The sequence below is a fragment of the Episyrphus balteatus genome, chromosome 1 (assembly GCF_945859705.1).
Source record: "Episyrphus balteatus chromosome 1, idEpiBalt1.1, whole genome shotgun sequence".
NCBI classification, from domain to species: Eukaryota; Metazoa; Arthropoda; class Insecta; order Diptera; family Syrphidae; genus Episyrphus; species Episyrphus balteatus.
In genome coordinates this window covers 70,418,302-70,437,076 of record NC_079134.1, presented here as the reverse complement: position 1 = coordinate 70,437,076, position 18,775 = coordinate 70,418,302, and the positions used below count along the sequence as shown (strand labels likewise).

Here is an 18,775-nt window from a genome sequence, read left to right as displayed (position 1 = left end):
AACATTATTGTAAGATGAGGTTTTATTTTCTTGTTTTTGAATGAATTCAAGTCTTTTTTTACATTGACTAAAATTGGCTGGATGACCTGTTTCCCCACAATTAACGCAATAAACCTGAGAGGTAGAGTCGTCATCATTTGTTATAGGTGTACAATCTTTTTGGTTTTCACCGTGAATCTTATCACATTTAACACAACGCGGAGTAAAGGCACAATATCTACTTGAGTGGCCAAATCTTTGGCATCTATAACATTGAATTGGGCCCTCTCTCTTGATGGTATCCCACCATATCTTATGGTGTAACACATACTTAATTTTCCTTAATTTAGCGATTTCTTCATGGTTTTCTACGGTACAAATAAAGAGATCTAAATTAATATTTTGTTCTCTAGACCATTTTGTCGAAAAAGGTTTAATTTGAACAATTTTGATTGAATTGTCAATTTGAATAATATCATCTCTGACTTCTTCAGGAGGAAAGCAACCAGTGAGTCCTTTAAGAAGTATTGAATGTTTTCTTAATGATTTAGGGGTAAAAGAGAAAGCTTCAACCTTATCAGATTGTTTAAAATTATTAATGAACAATGAATGCAATTCAGTGTTTTTAACAAAAAGCTTAATTCTACCATAACCTATGTTTTGAAATTTCATATTATTAATTTCGGAAGCAAATTCAGTTTTAATAGAGTTAATAATAGTACTTGATTTAAGTCCTTTTATAAAAATAGGAGGGCACCATTTTGCTTCCTTTTCCTTTGAAATTGTTGGTACAGTTTCTTGATTTATTTGAGCAGCATCTTGCTCTTCGATAGACATCATTTCTTTTTCATCGTCATAAGGGCGAATTTCATAGAATTTGTTGTTCGATAGTTTATTATCATCTTTTTTTGAATTTGGTGGTACAGTCATGGGTTTTTTGTTGGATGAGGAGGAATTGTTAAGCGACGAATTTTGTCTCTTTCTTCTATCCATAACTTTTATGAAGCAGTCCGGGTCGTTTGAAAGAATTTGACAGAGCTTGTTTGAAGAAGATTCCATATTAGAAACTTCTGGAACATTGGGATTGTTTAATGCCGGATTATGGTTTGAGCAAAATTCTTCAACATTTTTATATATTTTGGAAAAATCACTTTTATTGAGAAGATCAGAAGGAGCTTTTATTGATTTATTGGCATCATTTGTATTGGAAATGTCTGGATTATTGGTTAAGGGTGGCTCAGGGGGCCACCCGTCGGGATCATTCATTTTATAAGGAGAAGATAAAGAATTTTTAGTCTTTTTTCCTTTCTTAGATTTAATATTAAAGTTAATATTATTCTTCCTTTTTTGAGAATGGATAATCACCAGTTTGGAATATGTTTAGTTTTTATATTGTTTTTTTTTTCACAAAAAGATTATTTATTTTTATTTTTTTTTTTTTAAGAGGAAAAATTAAAGACGTCCGATTACTACGAATGCTTTGATCAGAATCTAAATAAAATAAGAGATTCGAATGATTTTAAAACTCAAAGTTGTGTATGACACTTTGATTTTTTAGTTTTTGTACATATGTCATAAATTTGATTAGGTTGCTTCGGTTTTTTAAATTTGTTTTTTTTTTTCAAACTTTTTATTTTGTTGCATAGGTAGCTGAAATGCTATTCCTGTATTGTTGTAGATAGGTGACATGCTATTGTCGAATGCCGGCTGCTAGTCGTTCAGCAAATACGTTTACAATCTATTCCCGAGCGATTTGTCGATTTACAGGGCGGCGTATTTGCGCTGATGTTGTTGGCAGTGGTGGCTGGTTTAGCACTGGTATTTGTGGTGTCGGTGGGAGGCCTTCCGATGAAGATGGTTCACTAAATGCTTCATCGCTCATTCCTGGTGGCAACGGCAAGTTGCCAGAGTCGACGTCACCATAATCGATGCACAAGTTATGGCGGCGCTTTAAGACACCATACTGGCGTTCAACGACGTTACGTGTAGTTAAAATAGATTTTTGATAAATTCTGTCAGCAAATTCTCTCTCCAATGACGTGTAAAAGGTGTGCAAAGAAAGAAAGTGTCGGCAACTATAACGAAATCGCCATGCACGCCGTTTTCCAATTGTAGGCACACATTTGATTGACTAAAGATTGTTTGGTCGTGTGCAGAACCTGGCCACCGCGCAACAACATTTTGCACTTTCAAATTGTCATCTGATATTGTTTGTACATTGATTGAAAAATATCCATGTCGATTTCGAAAAGCTTCACTCTGTGAATAATAACAAAATCAACAAAAAATTAGTCCTTATATAAAAGGAGGTAGGTACGTACGATGTCACCACCTGGGGAAATTATGCGAACGTGTGTGCAATCTATTGCTCCGATACACCTAGGGAAATTACCCAATCTGGCAAAGGATGTCTTTTTTTGCAACCGTTCCTCGTTCGTTCTGGGCATGTAAATAACTTCATCCAATTGTCGCAAAATTGCATCACATACCGCGGGTAAAATATTGGCAAGTGTGGGTTGCGAAATTCCAGCGTAATCGGCTGCAGTCTGCTCCATATTTCCACAAGCAAGGAGCCGCAATACAGCCAATAACTTATTTTCTGCTGTAAGCTCTCTTGAACTAATGGGAAATTTTATAAATTAAAACCATATACCATACTACTAACCTACAATTGACATACCGACGTCTGTCACCATCCAAATCCTGCACAACCATGGAATGTAGTCGCCAAAATGCTACTTTTTTTAGCCGAAAATATTTTCTGAAATCAATGTCATCGTAGTCTGCCACACAAGCCCTCCTTGACATCCTATACTGTCGACGAGGAGAACTTTGATTCCTGGTCTCCTGCTCTTCAAATATCTCAACGTGTCGTCTTCTGACGACGAAGAAATCACAATTTCATTGATTTCATTTCTAAAATCCATTTTTTTATTTTGTTTTATAACTTTTATTACTTTTCAATGTGTGATGCTCAAACTTTGTTTTTCCTTTGCAAAATACTCGATGTAAAATAAATTTTACATCTGGATTTATGAACTTAAACACCGCTAGAGAGCAGTTTAAATTCTTTTGGATTTAACAAGATTGGATTTAAAAAATTGGATTTAAGCTTGGATTTAAATAGTGAATATTATGGGTTTGGATTTATTTTTTGGATTTAACTTTTTTTAAATCCAGATGTATGTTTTAAACTAGTGAATAATATGGCCGTTACTGTTAATTTCTTTGAAAGAGATTAACAGTAAACGTTTGGCTCTCATTTACAAGCTAGACGAAGAGAAACGCAGCTTGATAGAAAAGGTTGATATGCTTCAGAACAGAGTCAACATGATGCAACAAAAAACACAGCATAAATGCATTGACATTGTGGGTATGCCGATTGTAAGCAAAGATAGTGTATTGAATTCGACTTTGCAACTTCTTACTAATATCGATGAAAACATCACAACTGATGACATCAAATATTGCTATGTGAAAACAATGAAGAGGAAGATGCCTGCAAGAAACAACAACAACGACGTTCCAACAACAATAACAAAACCCATGGACTTTGTATATAAAATCTATAGTACTATCATGAAAAAAAGCAGCGCCACCAAAAAAGTAAGCGAGCGAACGAACTAAAAACTATGTCAAATTTCAAACAGAAATGTATATCTCATCTCCTTACTCTCATTATTAAATTCGATCTAAGCGCCCTCGCGACCACTCAGGTAGCGAACAAACTAAAAAATTTCACTTCATGATAGTACTATAGATTTTATATACAAGGCCCATGGATATCGTTTGCGTTAAATTTAAATCATTTGAATGTAAACAGAAGCTCATTTTGAATAAGAAAAACAAAAAAATTAATGCAAGTACATTTGGAGATAATTTTATTAAAAAACCTATTTTTATTAATGAAAGTTTAACAACTGCTAGTAGAATTTTGTTTAACAAAGCCAAACAATTAAAAAATTAAAAAAAATATCAATTTCTTTGGATCAAAAATGGAGTAAGTTGGTTAATCTCTTTAAAAACTTGGGATGAAGGTTTAAGGTTTTGAAGTCTTGATTTAAGTTTTTCGTTTAAGTCGATTCTTATTTTGTCTTTTATAATTTTGCTTAAACAGAAGATCCGAGCAGAAAGTTCTTGATATATTTGATTTCTTCGATTTCCATTACTATGAAAAATGCGTTTAAGTTGACGTTTCCAAATTGTTCTGGTTTTCATGAGGTTAATTGTGTTATCACTAATGTTACTGTAAGAGTTTTTAATTTTAAGAATTGAAAAATGATTAGACATGCAAGTATTCAAAGCATTAGTTAAGAATTCTATATGATTATCAATTTCTGAATTTGATAAATTTACATCATTTGGGAAACAGTGGTTCGAAATGATACGTTCAAGATCTCTATTACAAATACTCCAATTAGTATATTTGAATGAGACTGGATGAATTTGAGTACTTGGAAGGGGATAAAAATTAATTATATTGAGAGCTAATAAAACAGAGAAATGGTCAGAAATTGCATCAAGAGTAAGACAAGAGAAATTTTGAGATTGAGAAAAACTAGACATTAAGCTGGGAGAAGTTAAAAAGAAATCAATATAAGAACTTGATCTAGGAAAGGTGGGTTCACCAGGAAAAATTATATCTGCCCGAAGAAAATTATTTTGATACCAATTAAAAAGATTTGAGCCATTTTGGTTAGTTACATTGTCCCTCCACATTGGATGTCGAGAATTAAAGTCCCCACCAATAATATAATGATTAAATCCGGTTAATGTATCAAAGAGATCATCAAGGGCTTGATTTAATGAATGTCCGGTGTTACATGGTACATAAATTGAAACCAAAGCAATCCTGTCCGATTGGCCAAGGGAGTCAACGAAATGTATACTTATGATTGTAGCCGAGATTATAATACTATTAAAGTGAATAACTGAGTGTTGGATTGAGTCTTTGATAAGAATTCCGGTTCCAACCCCTGAATCGTTTCTTATAAAATTGTAGTTGTTAAAGTGTCTTTTGTGTTTAGATGTTAAGTGTGTTTCTTGTATGAAAATTACTGTAGGTTTAATATCATCAATGAGAATGCCCAGATCTGCGCACTTTTCAAATGATATTAAAGAATTTATGTTAATAGTTAATGTTTTCATATTCATATTGAAAGAGAGGCAATGAAACCGAGATATGCACTCGGTTTATCCTGATCGTTAAGTGACTTATATTTTGGCCAAAAATCTTTTACTTTTGACAAAAGTATATTAAGGGGGACCCCAAATAATTTGACTGATTCTTTCATAAAATCACCAAAAACAGAATGTTCACCTTCAACAGGCTTGAGACGATTCGAAATAGATTGAGTGCTTTTTTTAGCTGCATCAGCAAAAGATGATTGGGAATTCCTATTATAAATTGAAGAGTTGACTTCAACTACTCTTTTAAGTCTAACATTATTGTAAGATGAGGTTTTATTTTCTTGTTTTTGAATGAATTCAAGTCTTTTTTTACATTGACTAAAATTGGCTGGATGACCTGTTTCCCCACAATTAACGCAATAAACCTGAGAGGTAGAGTCGTCATCATTTGTTATAGGTGTACAATCTTTTTGGTTTTCACCGTGAATCTTATCACATTTAACACAACGCGGAGTAAAGGCACAATATCTACTTGAGTGGCCAAATCTTTGGCATCTATAACATTGAATTGGGCCCTCTCTCTTGATGGTATCCCACCATATCTTATGGTGTAACACATACTTAATTTTCCTTAATTTAGCGATTTCTTCATGGTTTTCTACGGTACAAATAAAGAGATCTAAATTAATATTTTGTTCTCTAGACCATTTTGTCGAAAAAGGTTTAATTTGAACAATTTTGATTGAATTGTCAATTTGAATAATATCATCTCTGACTTCTTCAGGAGGAAAGCAACCAGTGAGTCCTTTAAGAAGTATTGAAGGTTTTCTTAATGATTTAGGGGTAAAAGAGAAAGCTTCAACCTTATCAGATTGTTTAAAATTATTAATGAACAATGAATGCAATTCAGTGTTTTTAACAAAAAGCTTAATTCTACCATAACCTATGTTTTGAAATTTCATATTATTAATTTCGGAAGCAAATTCAGTTTTAATAGAGTTAATAATAGTACTTGATTTAAGTCCTTTTATAAAAATAGGAGGGCACCATTTTGCTTCCTTTTCCTTTGAAATTGTTGGTACAGTTTCTTGATTTATTTGAGCAGCATCCTGCTCTTCGATAGACATCATTTCTTTTTCATCGTCATAAGGGCGAATTTCATAGAATTTGTTGTTCGATAGTTTATTATCATCTTTTTTTGAATTTGGTGGTACAGTCATGGGTTTTTTGTTGGATGAGAAGGAATTGTTAAGCGACGAATTTTGTCTCTTTCTTCTATCCATAACTTTTATGAAGCAGTCCGGGTCGTTTGAAAGAATTTGACAGAGCTTGTTTGAAGAAGATTCCATATTAGAAACTTCTGGAACATTGGGATTGTTTAATGCCGGATTATGGTTTGAGCAAAATTCTTCAACATTTTTATATATTTTGGAAAAATCACTTTTATTGAGAAGATCAGAAGGAGCTTTTATTGATTTATTGGCATCATTTGTATTGGAAATGTCTGGATTATTGGTTAAGGGTGGCTCAGGGGGCCACCCGTCGGGATCATTCATTTTATAAGGAGAAGATAAAGAATTTTTAGTCTTTTTTCCTTTCTTAGATTTAATATTAAAGTTAATATTATTCTTCCTTTTTTGAGAATGGATAATCACCAGTTTGGAATATGTTTAGTTTTTATATTGTTTTTTTTTTTCACAAAAAGATTATTTATTTTTATTTTTTTTTTCAAGAGGAAAAATTAAAGACGTCCGATTACTACGAATGCTTTGATCAGAATCTAAATAAAATAAGAGATTCGAATGATTTTAAAACTCAAAGTTGTGTATGACACTTTAATTTTTTAGTTTTTGTACATATGTCATAAATTTGATTAGGTTGCTTCGGTTTTTTAAATTTGTTTTTTTTTTTCAAACTTTTTATTTTGTTGCATAGGTAGCTGAAATGCTATTCCTGTATTGTTGTAGATAGGTGACATGCTATTGTCGAATGCCGGCTGCTAGTCGTTCAGCAAATACGTTTACAATCTATTCCCGAGCGATTTGTCGATTTACAGGGCGGCGTATTTGCGCTGATGTTGTTGGCAGTGGTGGCTGGTTTAGCACTGGTATTTGTGGTGTCGGTGGGAGGCCTTCCGATGAAGATGGTTCACTAAATGCTTCATCGCTCATTCCTGGTGGCAACGGCAAGTTGCCAGAGTCGACGTCACCATAATCGATGCACAAGTTATGGCGGCGCTTTAAGACACCATACTGGCGTTCAACGACGTTACGTGTAGTTAAAATAGATTTTTGATAAATTCTGTCAGCAAATTCTCTCTCCAATGACGTGTAAAAGGTGTGCAAAGAAAGAAAGTGTTCGCATAGCCACTGTCGGCAACTATAACGAAATCGCCATGCACGCCGTTTTCCAATTGTAGGCACACATTTGATTGACTAAAGATTGTTTGGTCGTGTGCAGAACCTGGCCACCGCGCAACAACATTTTGCACTTTCAAATTGTCATCTGATATTGTTTGTACATTGATTGAAAAATATCCATGTCGATTTCGAAAAGCTTCACTCTGTGAATAATAACAAAATCAACAAAAAATTAGTCCTTATATAAAAGGAGGTAGGTACGTACGATGTCACCACCTGGGGAAATTATGCGAACGTGTGTGCAATCTATTGCTCCGATACACCTAGGGAAATTACCCAATCTGGCAAAGGATGTCTTTTTTTGCAACCGTTCCTCGTTCGTTCTGGGCATGTAAATAACTTCATCCAATTGTCGCAAAATTGCATCACATACCGCGGGTAAAATATTGGCAAGTGTGGGTTGCGAAATTCCAGCGTAATCGGCTGCAGTCTGCTCCATATTTCCACAAGCAAGGAGCCGCAATACAGCCAATAACTTATTTTCTGCTGTAAGCTCTCTTGAACTAATGGGAAATTTTATAAATTAAAACCATATACCATACTACTAACCTACAATTGACATACCGACGTCTGTCACCATCCAAATCCTGCACAACCATGGAATGTAGTCGCCAAAATGCTACTTTTTATGGCCGTTACTGTGAATTTCTTTGAAAGAGATTAACAGTAAACGTTTGGCTCTCATTTACAAGCTAGACGAAGAGAAACGCAGCTTGATAGAAAAGGTTGATATGCTTCAGAACAGAGTCAACATGATGCAACAAAAAACACAGCATAAATGCATTGGCATTGTGGGTATGCCGATTGTAAGCAAAGATAGTGTATTGAATTCGACTTTGCTACTTCTTACTAATATCGATGAAAACATCACAACTGATGACATCAAATATTGCTATGTGAAAACAATGAAGAGGAAGATGCCTGCAAGAAACAACAACAACGACGTTTCAACAACAATAACAAAACCCATGGACTTTGTATATAAAATCTATAGTACTATCATGAAAAAAAGCAGCGCCACCAAAAAAGTAAGCGAGCGAACGAACTAAAAACTATGTCAAATTTCAAACAGAAATGTATATCTCATCTCCTTACTCTCATTATTAAATTCGATCTAAGCGCCCTCGCGACCACTCAGGTAGCGAACAAACTAAAAAATTTCACTTCATGATAGTACTATAGATTTTATATACAAGGCCCATGGATATCGTTTGCGTTAAATTTAAATCATTTGAATGTAAACAGAAGCTCATTTTGAATAAGAAAAACAAAAAAATTAATGCAAGTACATTTGGAGATAATTTTATTAAAAAACCTATTTTTATTAATGAAAGTTTAACAACTGCTAGTAGAATTTTGTTTAACAAAGCCAAACAATTAAAAAATTAAAAAAAATATCAATTTCTTTGGATCAAAAATGGAGTATAATTTTAATGAAAAATCAAGAAAGAGCAACCACTTATCGCATTTCATCTTTTGATAATCTTAATAAAATAATTTAATTATGAACAAAGTGTTTTTAAAAGATTTAAATGATGCACCACTAGTTTCTCCTTTTTGCTTTTTTGATAAAGAATTTTGTAAAAGTGTTTTTCATTCTGAAGATTACAAAAATAGTTTTTTCATTGTTCAACAAAATATTAGAAGTCTACGTAAAAATTTTGATTTGTTTTTTATTCATCTGGAGTCTTTTGTTAATAAGCCCAAATTAATATTTCTGACAGAAATTTGGATTTATGAGTATGAAAAGGACTTTTTTTAAAAATCCCGGTTTTAATTTATATGCAAAGTGCAATAATACATATGCTTCTGGTTGTTGATGAAAGTTTGAATTGGGATTTTTTCAGCAGGGATTTTTTAAGTTCTGATATGCTTGAGATATCTTTAGTTCCAGTAAACTTCCAGTTTAGCTCTCAATCGCGACGGACGTTTTTATTTTCTTTGCCTCAATCTAAATTTATTATAATGATCTGTACTATCTGTAATAAAGCGGAGCCTATCGAATCTTTTTCGTGTGCAATCTGCAATTCATTAACGCATTTAAGTTGTGCGAAAATTAAAAAGTCTGATTATAATATCATTAAATCTAAAATTAACTTTTTTATAAAGTGCGATAAGTGCTCCATAATTGAGCTATCGAACTGTATTAAAAACATTGACAATTTCATTGCGGGAATAACATTGAACTTAAATTGTTTAAAAAATGAATTCCCTAATTTGTTTACTTTAACTAATAATAATAACAATAATAAAAATGCAGAAGGTGTAGTGACGCGAAGCCAAAAAGAAAAGGTCAATGAACCTACGGTCAATGCTTATAAAAAAATCTCTTCTATGAAATCACAAAAGAACAAGCAAATTGAAACAAATCTCTCATCAGTGGGACAAATCAATTTACATTGCCCATCGCAAAACTTACTTTCTTTCTCTCCACCTCCCCCTTTACCCACCCATTCGTCTAGTCAATCAAGTGATTCTATCATTTCTTCACTCCCAACCACAACATATACTTCTGTGCTAACCCCTTCCACACCGTTGCCTGCCGTGTGCCCTCTTTTACTGTCTACAAGCATAGATAATACTAAGAGTATGCAAGTGCAAGATATTAGCAAACCGGTTTTGTGCATCGATGCTGCTTCTTCACATATTGTTATTAAAAACAATAACAACGCTGATGATATTTCTGCTGCATCGGGAATGGGACAAGATTACACAATTGGGTTGAACTCTTTTGCAAATAGAGTTGATGAGGTCACTATTAATGGGACAACAGAAATGATACCACCAAATCATATTGATGACGTCGTGGATGTTGAGAACAATAATGCTGCTGCTGTTGCTGGTGCTGTTGCTGCTATCGTCGTCGATGAGAAAAGTGAATCTTCAACAATTGCTGCAAATAAGTGTGAAGGAGATAATGCTAATGTAACCGTCAATAATTCTACTATGTTTACTCCAATTCCTTTTCCTATTTCTAATGAAAGTGGGAAAATAAATAATCCTAAAAAAAATGTAAACAATGCTTCTAATCGCAATGCAAATCGTAGAACCAAATCGACACAAAATCAACATCGTGAACTTACTGGAACTGGCTCAAGTTCTCTTAACGCTTTAATTCCTGCTAAGTGGCTACATGTTTCAAAGTTTCATTCAAATACTCTTCCAGAGGAGTTAGTAAACCATATAGCTTCTCAAACTAAATTACCTACTGATTTGTTCAAGTGCTATAAACTGGTTAAAAAAGATATTCCTGAGCCTGATATAAAATTTGTTAATTTTAAACTAAGTGTTCCTGGTGACTGTTTTGATAATTTATTGAGTGACCCCACTTTATGGCCTAGTTCTGTAAAAGTTAAAGAATTCATTAACAGGCCAAAAAACGAAAGTGTTCGCCAGTCACCCAACCTTACTTAACTTTAACTGGCGCTATCAACAATCCAAATGTTCAAGATTCAACAACTCATTCAAGTGTTCCTGTTAATGCTGCTGTGTCTTCTTTAAACATCATACCAAGTAAAATTATTTCTTTTTATTATCAAAATGTAGGAGGCATTAGAACTAAGTTAGATAATTTATACATCATTTTTGCATCTTGTGAATATGATATTATAATGTTGACAGAAACCTGGTTGACACCTAATCAATTAACATCTGAAATATTTGATTGTAATAATTATAATGTTTTTAGAAAAGATAGATGTAATTTATTAACAGGTATGGAAAAAGGTGGAGGAGTTTTGATTGCCATACGTTCTAATTTATCATGTAAACAAGTTGATATCAACAATTTTGAATCAAATTTTGACATTGATCAATTAATTATAAAGCTTTTATGTGATATTAATATAGAAATATTTATTATGTTAAGTTACATTCCACCTAGAAGTTCTCTTGAGGTGTATAGTATACATTTTAATAATTGTAAACATATCTTAGAAAATTTTAATAATTTACAACATGTTATATGTATTGGTGATTTCAATCAAGGTAATATTAATTGGATCCCAGATCCAGATGAGAAATATTTAGTTCCATATAATGTTAATTCAGAAATTGAAGAATTTTTTATTGATTTTTTCAGTCAATTTAATTTAATTCAAATAAACTCTTTTGAAAATGATAATTTAAGATTGCTTGACTTGATTTTTGTGGATAAAGAATTTGCTATTTACGTTGAAAAATCTGACCTGCCAATTGTTAAAAATTCAGTGCACCATGTAGCATTAGAAGGCAAATTTCATTTTTATGATTTTATTAAAAAAAATAATATTAGTAATACTTATGTTCCAAACTTCAGTAAAGCGAACTTTGATGCAATGAATGATTATTTTTTTAACTTTCCTTGGGATTCTTTTCTATTAAACAGTGATAGACAGTTAGAAACTGCTAATAAAAATCTACTGACAGCTATCAAAGATGCAATACATCGATTCGTTCCAAGCAAAAGAGTTATATCGAGCTCTAATCCTATTTGGTACAATAAAAGACTGATTAATCTTAAAAAGAAAAAAAATAAAGCTTTTAAATTACATAAAAGAAATATTGAAAGTTTTGAATTACGTGCTAAATATCAAACTATTCAACGAGAATTTGACATTTTGAACAAATTTCTTTACAACTCGTACATGTTTACTATTGAATCTAATGTAAAAAATAATAGTAAATCTTTTTGGAACTTTATCAATTCTAAACGCAAGACTACTGGTTATCCTAGCTGTATGAGATTCCAAGATACCATTACTAGTGATGTTCATTCAATATGCAACTTATTCGCAAGATATTTTGAGTCTGTTTATTCTTCAGATATATCATCTAATCAAGAATTACCAGGTGTTTCAAAAGTTTTTGACATAGGGTCTATGGTCTTGGATGTTTCCGAAGTGGAAGAAGCACTTTCTAAACTTGATGGGAGTAAAAATGGGGGGCCTGATGGTATTCCTCCTATAGTTTTAGTCAAATGTGGCGCTTCACTCGCTAAACCACTAACTGACATTTTCAATGCTTCACTATCTGAAGGAAAATTTTTGGATTGTTGGAAAATATCTTTTTTAACTCCAATTTTTAAGTCCGGATCTAAGGAGGACATTACTAATTATCGACCAATTTCCAAGATTTCAGCCATGCCTAAACTATTTGAAAAAATTGTTTATAATAGGTTGTCTTTCCAATTAAGAAGTTACATATCTGAATATCAGCATGGCTTTGTTTCAGGAAGGTCAACCACTACAAATCTGTCATTAATGACAAATTACATCATTAATAATTTTGAAAATCATATACAAACAGATATAATATTTACAGATTTTGCAAAAGCATTTGATCGTGTTAATCACAGGGTGCTTCTACATAAATTGTCTTTGCTTGGATTTCACTCTAATCTTCTGAGTTGGTTGAAATCTTACCTCTCTAATAGGTTGCAAATCGTAAAAATTGAAAGCTGCCAATCTGAAAATATATGTGTCCCCTCTGGCGTCCCACAAGGTAGTCATTTGGGTCCACTACTGTTTCTTTTATTTATAAATGACATTCCTTTAATGTTTAAATCCTCACCGTGCCTATTATTTGCGGATGACCTCAAGTTATATCGTAGAATAAAGTGTTTTTCCGATTGTCAGTTACTTCTTGAAGATGTACTTAAACTCACAGAATGGTGTCAGCGTAATTTGCTTCATCTCAATGTTTCTAAATGCCAGGTTATGTCGTGTTTCAGACACACAACCCCCATTTTGTTTAATTATGAACTTAATCATGTAATTCTTGAGCGAGTTGAGCGTAAAAAAGATCTTGGTGTCATTTTAGATGTGAAACTTTCATTTTTACCACATATAGATTATATGGTTAATAAGGGTAACCAAATGCTTGGATTCTTGAAGAGAAATACAAGAGAATTCAAAGATCCTTATGCACTCAAGTCACTTTTCAACTCTCTAGTTAGATCTGTTTTGGAATTCTCTTGTATAGTTTGGAATCCATTTTATAGAAACTCTTGTAATAGAATTGAAAAAGTTCAGCGAAACTTTACAAGATATTTAATTTACAAATTAAATTGGCAAATAGAAATGCCAACTTACAATACTAGATGCTTATTATTTGACATAAAAACTCTAGAAAGTCGTCGTACTTGCTTCTCTGTTATGTTTGTCAGAGATATTTTAACCTATCACATTAAATGTCCCCACTTATTAAATTTTATTCACCTTCGTGTTCCTCAAAGAAATGTCCGGGAATCAAATCTGTTTTATGAATATTTCCATAGAACAAATTATGGCCTAAACGAGCCAATTTCTCGTTGCATCAGGGAAACTAATGCTGTATGTTTAAGGATCGATATTTTTAGAAGTTGTTCAAGAGATACTTTCAAACTATATGTTTTAAGCATAATCAATTAGTAATTTAATAATTTGTTAATTACTTTTATGAAATTTTTTTTTTTTTTACATAAATAATTGTTATTTATTTTTATAATTAAATTTTACTATTGTTGTTTTAGTTTTTAGTCTAAAAAGAGTACTTTATCTCTGTTTGATGAATAAATAAATAAATAAATAAAATAAATATATTGTAACGATGAATTACTGAACTACTTTTAAGATAAAAGTCTGAACACACTACCTACTACTGCAAAGGTAGAAATGTGAACGGACCTTTAGTAATTAAGAAAAATATCTCACTGAACACATCTAAAAATATCCCACTGAACATATCTCACTGAACACATCTCAAAATATCCCACACTGAACACATCTCAAAATATCCCACTAGACTGGAAGCCTTCCTGGAAAGGAAGTTTCGAGAGACAGGGACGAGAGCCTTCGAGGACGTTCTCGAGTCTCAAGATTCCGGTATAAAAGGCAGCGTAGACACCGACCGGACACAGTTTAATCTTGAAAGTGAAAGAGTACAGTACAAAGTGAAATAAAGTGTTGCGAATTGTTAGTAGTAAATAAAGTGATTTAAAAGTGTGTTTGTTTGAGCGAATAATAAAAGTAAATTGAGTTGAAATAAAGTGTGTTCTTATTTGAACGGAAATATAAGTGGAAATTAAATAAGTTTTATTGTGAACCCGGAATAAAACATTACATTGGTGTCAGAAAAGTGGAATAAAACTTATTTATTTGTGCGAATCAGATAATTTCGCGAATAAAGTAAAAAGTGCGCGTGTGTTTTAAAAATAAACAAAGTTTAAAACATTTTGAAATAAGTAAAAGTGCTCGCGTTTTAAAAAGTTAAAATGGGTAAGACATTAAATCAGTTAAGTTTGACTGAGCTGAAGGCGGAATTAACTAAGCGAGGTCTTCCTACTGCTGGATCGAAAAATGACCTCATTATTCGTCTGCAGGATCACTTAACCCAGATAAACGAAAATTTGGACACATTTCAATTCGAAATTGAAATGCCAGAAGAACAAGTAAGTACTGGTTCCGCTTCCGATATGTCGTCCGTGATGTCTGTTCTCCTTGCTAAGTTCGAGAAAAATCTTCTTGAACAAATTGAAGCACAACGTAATGAACAGAAGGATGAACAGAAAAATCTTCTTGAACAAATTGAGACACAACGCAAGGAACAGAGAGAACAATTAGAAAAACAACAGAGTAGTGTTCTCGAAAAAATTGAGGCACAACGTACCGAGCAAAAGAGTGAACAACAGAATCTTCTCGAAAAATTGGAAACCCAGAAGAACCTTCTAGATGAACAGAAAAACCTCATCGAAGGTAAGCTTGATGCTATCGAGAACAAGTTCGTTGCTCTTGATGCTTCCATCAAAGGTGTTGAAAAACAATCTCAAGAAAAGTTCGAGAAAGTTGAAGAAAAACTCGAAAAAGTAGAAATAAAATTCGATGACAAATTGAAAGGAATGGAAGTGAAAATGCAAAGTTTTACCGAAGAACTTGACAAGGTTCGAAAAATTAAGGTGCGAGAAAGTTCTGGTGAGTATTTAAAGAAGAAGGAAATGCATCCACCAACCTTTGATGGACAAAGTTCTTGGTCGATCTACAAGAAACAGTTTGAGGCAGCTGCCACAACAAATGGCTGGGATGACGAAGACAAATGTATAGCGCTGACTCTTGCTCTTAGAGGTCCTGCTGCTGAGTTGTTACAAACGTTACCACCAGAAAAGAATGGTAACTTTGACGCTCTTGTCCAGGTCATTGAAAAACGCTTTGGAGATGGCCATATGCAGGAAGTCTTCCGCGTCCAACTCAATACAAGAGTCCAGAAAAGAGGAGAAACTCTGCAACAACTTCAAGCAGATATTGAAAGGTTGGCTCATCTGGCATATCCGACAGCAGGAGACGACATTATCAATCAGTTTGCGACAGAAGCCTTTGTACGTGCTGTATCTGATATAAATCTTCAGCGAGCAATTCGAACAGCTGGAAAACGTTCCCTTCCTGAAGCATTAGCGTTTGCACTGACTATGGAAGCAGCAGAACAGGCTTCTCAAGGCGTTCATCGGGTAAGAGAAGTTGCAGTGGAGGAATGCTCTTGTCAAAAACTCGCGTTCCAAAGAAACCAGCGAGACGGAGCTGCTCGATGCTGGAACTGTAACAAGACAGGACATCTCCAGCGGCAGTGCAGATTGCCACCAAGAAGAACTGCTTGCGAACACTGTGGAAACAGGAATATTGCCCAACAACAGGTAAGCGATACAACTAACACTCATGCTCAGCTTGATTCCCATTCGGGAAAACGAGTAAGAACCAACTTCGAGGGGCAGAAGCTGGTTTCTGGTATCGATGGCCCCAGAACCACAATTCAAGTCTCACAGACTAAACGAGACAACAAAAGTCTGACAGTGGAGGCGACCATAAACAACAAACAACACGTGGCTACAATTGACACCGGTGCCACCGCCTCCATTGTACGAAGAGACTTGGTGAAGATGATATGGCTACATAACACCAACAGCTACCGTCTGAAGACAGCCACAGGAGAAGCAGCAAGGGTGTACGGTGAAGTTCGTCTTACGATCCGTATGGCAGAACTAGAGTTTTCACATGTGTTTTTGGTGGCAGATATATGTGACGAGTGCATCATTGGAATCGACTTCATGAAGGAGCATGGAATCATTTTGGATATAGGTAATCAAGTCCTGAAATACAGAAATGTAGAGATTCCAATGGTCTATGGCAACGAAAACTCGACAACAATTAGAACTGTCATCAAAGAAGACATGTGCCTGCCTCCTTCTTCAGAAGTTTTTGTGTGGACCAAGTTAAAGGGGAACTTTGGAAGCCATCGATACCTCATGGTTGAACCAGAAGTTGAGCAAAGTTCCCAAAACATCATCATCGGGAAGACTCTTGTGGCACCAAAGAACAACATGGTACCTGTACGGATACTTAACATCAAACCGTACCCAATCAAGCTTAAGAAAGGAGAAGTTGTTGGGCAATGTGAATCTGTGGCCGCAATAACTAAGATCAACGAGGTGGATACACAGATGACTATGAACTCGGAGAAACTAAAGAAACAAATTCTCAATTCAGACAACCTGAGTCAACATCAGCTTAATGTTGCGGGAAGGCTTCTTCATGAGTATGCTGATATCTTCTCTTCACCCAGCGGGCAATACGGCCGAACACAACTGGTGCAGCATCGAATCGATACAGGAGATGCTAGGCCGATTCGTCAACCAGCAAGACGTCTCCCCTTGGCCAAACAAGGTGAAGTTGAAGAAATGATAACAACAATGAAGAAAGACGGGCTAATCGAAAATTCCAAAAGCCCTTGGGCATCACCGGTAGTTCTCGTCAAAAAGAAGGATGGAAGCACTCGATTTTGTGTCGACTATCGCAGGCTGAATGATGTGACGAAGAAAGACAGCTACCCACTGCCAAGAATCAGTGATACTCTAGATGCAATGGAAGGAGCACAATGGTTTTCGACTTTGGATTTGAAGAGTGGCTACTGGCAGGTGGAAATCCATCCAGAAGATCGGGAGAAGACGGCTTTCTCCACAGGAAATGGTCTGTGGCAGTTTAATGTCATGCCGTTTGGGCTATGCAATGCCCCAGCTACTTTTGAGCGCTTAATGGAGTGCGTTTTAAATGGATTAACCTGGAAATCTTGCCTAGTCTATTTGGATGATGTCATCGTTTACGGGAAAACATTTGATGACCATTGTGAAAACCTAAAGGCTGTATTCCAAAGGCTACGAGAAGCACATCTTAAGTTGAATCCAAAGAAATGTGCACTTTTCAAGACCGAGGTTAAATATTTGGGGCATATCATCTCATCCCAAGGAGTGAAGACTGATCCTGAAAAGGTTGACACTGTGAAGAACTGGCCAACCCCTCAGGACAAGCATCAACTTCGGAGTTTCCTCGGTCTGGCAACGTACTATCGACGATTTGTGAAGGATTTTGCGAGAATCGCCAAAAGCTTGCACCAACTTACGGAGAAGGGTAAACCCTTTAAATGGTCAGGTGAGTGTGAGAAAAGCTTTCAGGAACTGAAGCTGCGGTTATGTGAAGCTCCTGTGCTGGCCTATCCGACTCCAGGCAAACAATTCATCATTGACGCAGATGCAAGTAATGTTGGAGTTGGTGCTGTTTTATCGCAAGTTCATGACGGAGAAGAAAAGGTCGTTGCCTATTTCAGCAAGGTACTCTCGAAACAAGAAAGAAACTATTGCGTGACCAGAAGGGAACTTCTAGCTCTAGTATTGGCAACAAAGCACTTCCATAAGTACATCTATGGACAGAAGTTCCTTCTTCGCACAGATCATGGTGCACTAAATTGGCTTTTGAACTTCAAAAATCCAGAGGGTCAAGTAGCAAGATGGATCGAGATACTTCAGACGTATCAATGTCAGATTCAACATCGAAGAGGAAAACTGCATTCAAATGCAGACGCATTATCTCGACGCCCGTGCAAGCAAGACTGCAAACATTGCACACGACTAGAAGAAAAGGAAGTTGTCGCTGTTAGAAGAACGAGAGCTGATCCCATTTGCGGCTGGAGTAATGAAGAACTCAGAATGGCCCAACAGGAAGATTCGGACATCGAACCCATCCTTGCATGGAAGGAACATCAAGAGAAACCAGAATGGGCCGACATCTCCGACCGAAGCCCCACTCTAAAAGCATATTGGGCACAATGGGACTCACTTCATGTGCAAGAAGGGCTACTCAGGCGTAAGTGGGAATCCGCAGATGGTAAATCCTATGTAATGCAGCTAGTCGTACCTCAGTCAAAGGTAAATGATGTTCTCCGAGAGATGCACGGTGGAACTTCTGGAG

The 18,775-nt window shown here is 35.0% G+C and overlaps 1 pseudogene; it reads right to left on the bottom strand.

Annotated features, from left to right (window-relative positions):
• Positions 1-6,977: 6,977 nt before the first annotated feature.
• LOC129905983 (putative nuclease HARBI1) lies at positions 6,978-8,441 on the bottom strand (annotated as a pseudogene).
• Between the last annotated feature and the right edge of the window lie 10,334 nt (positions 8,442-18,775).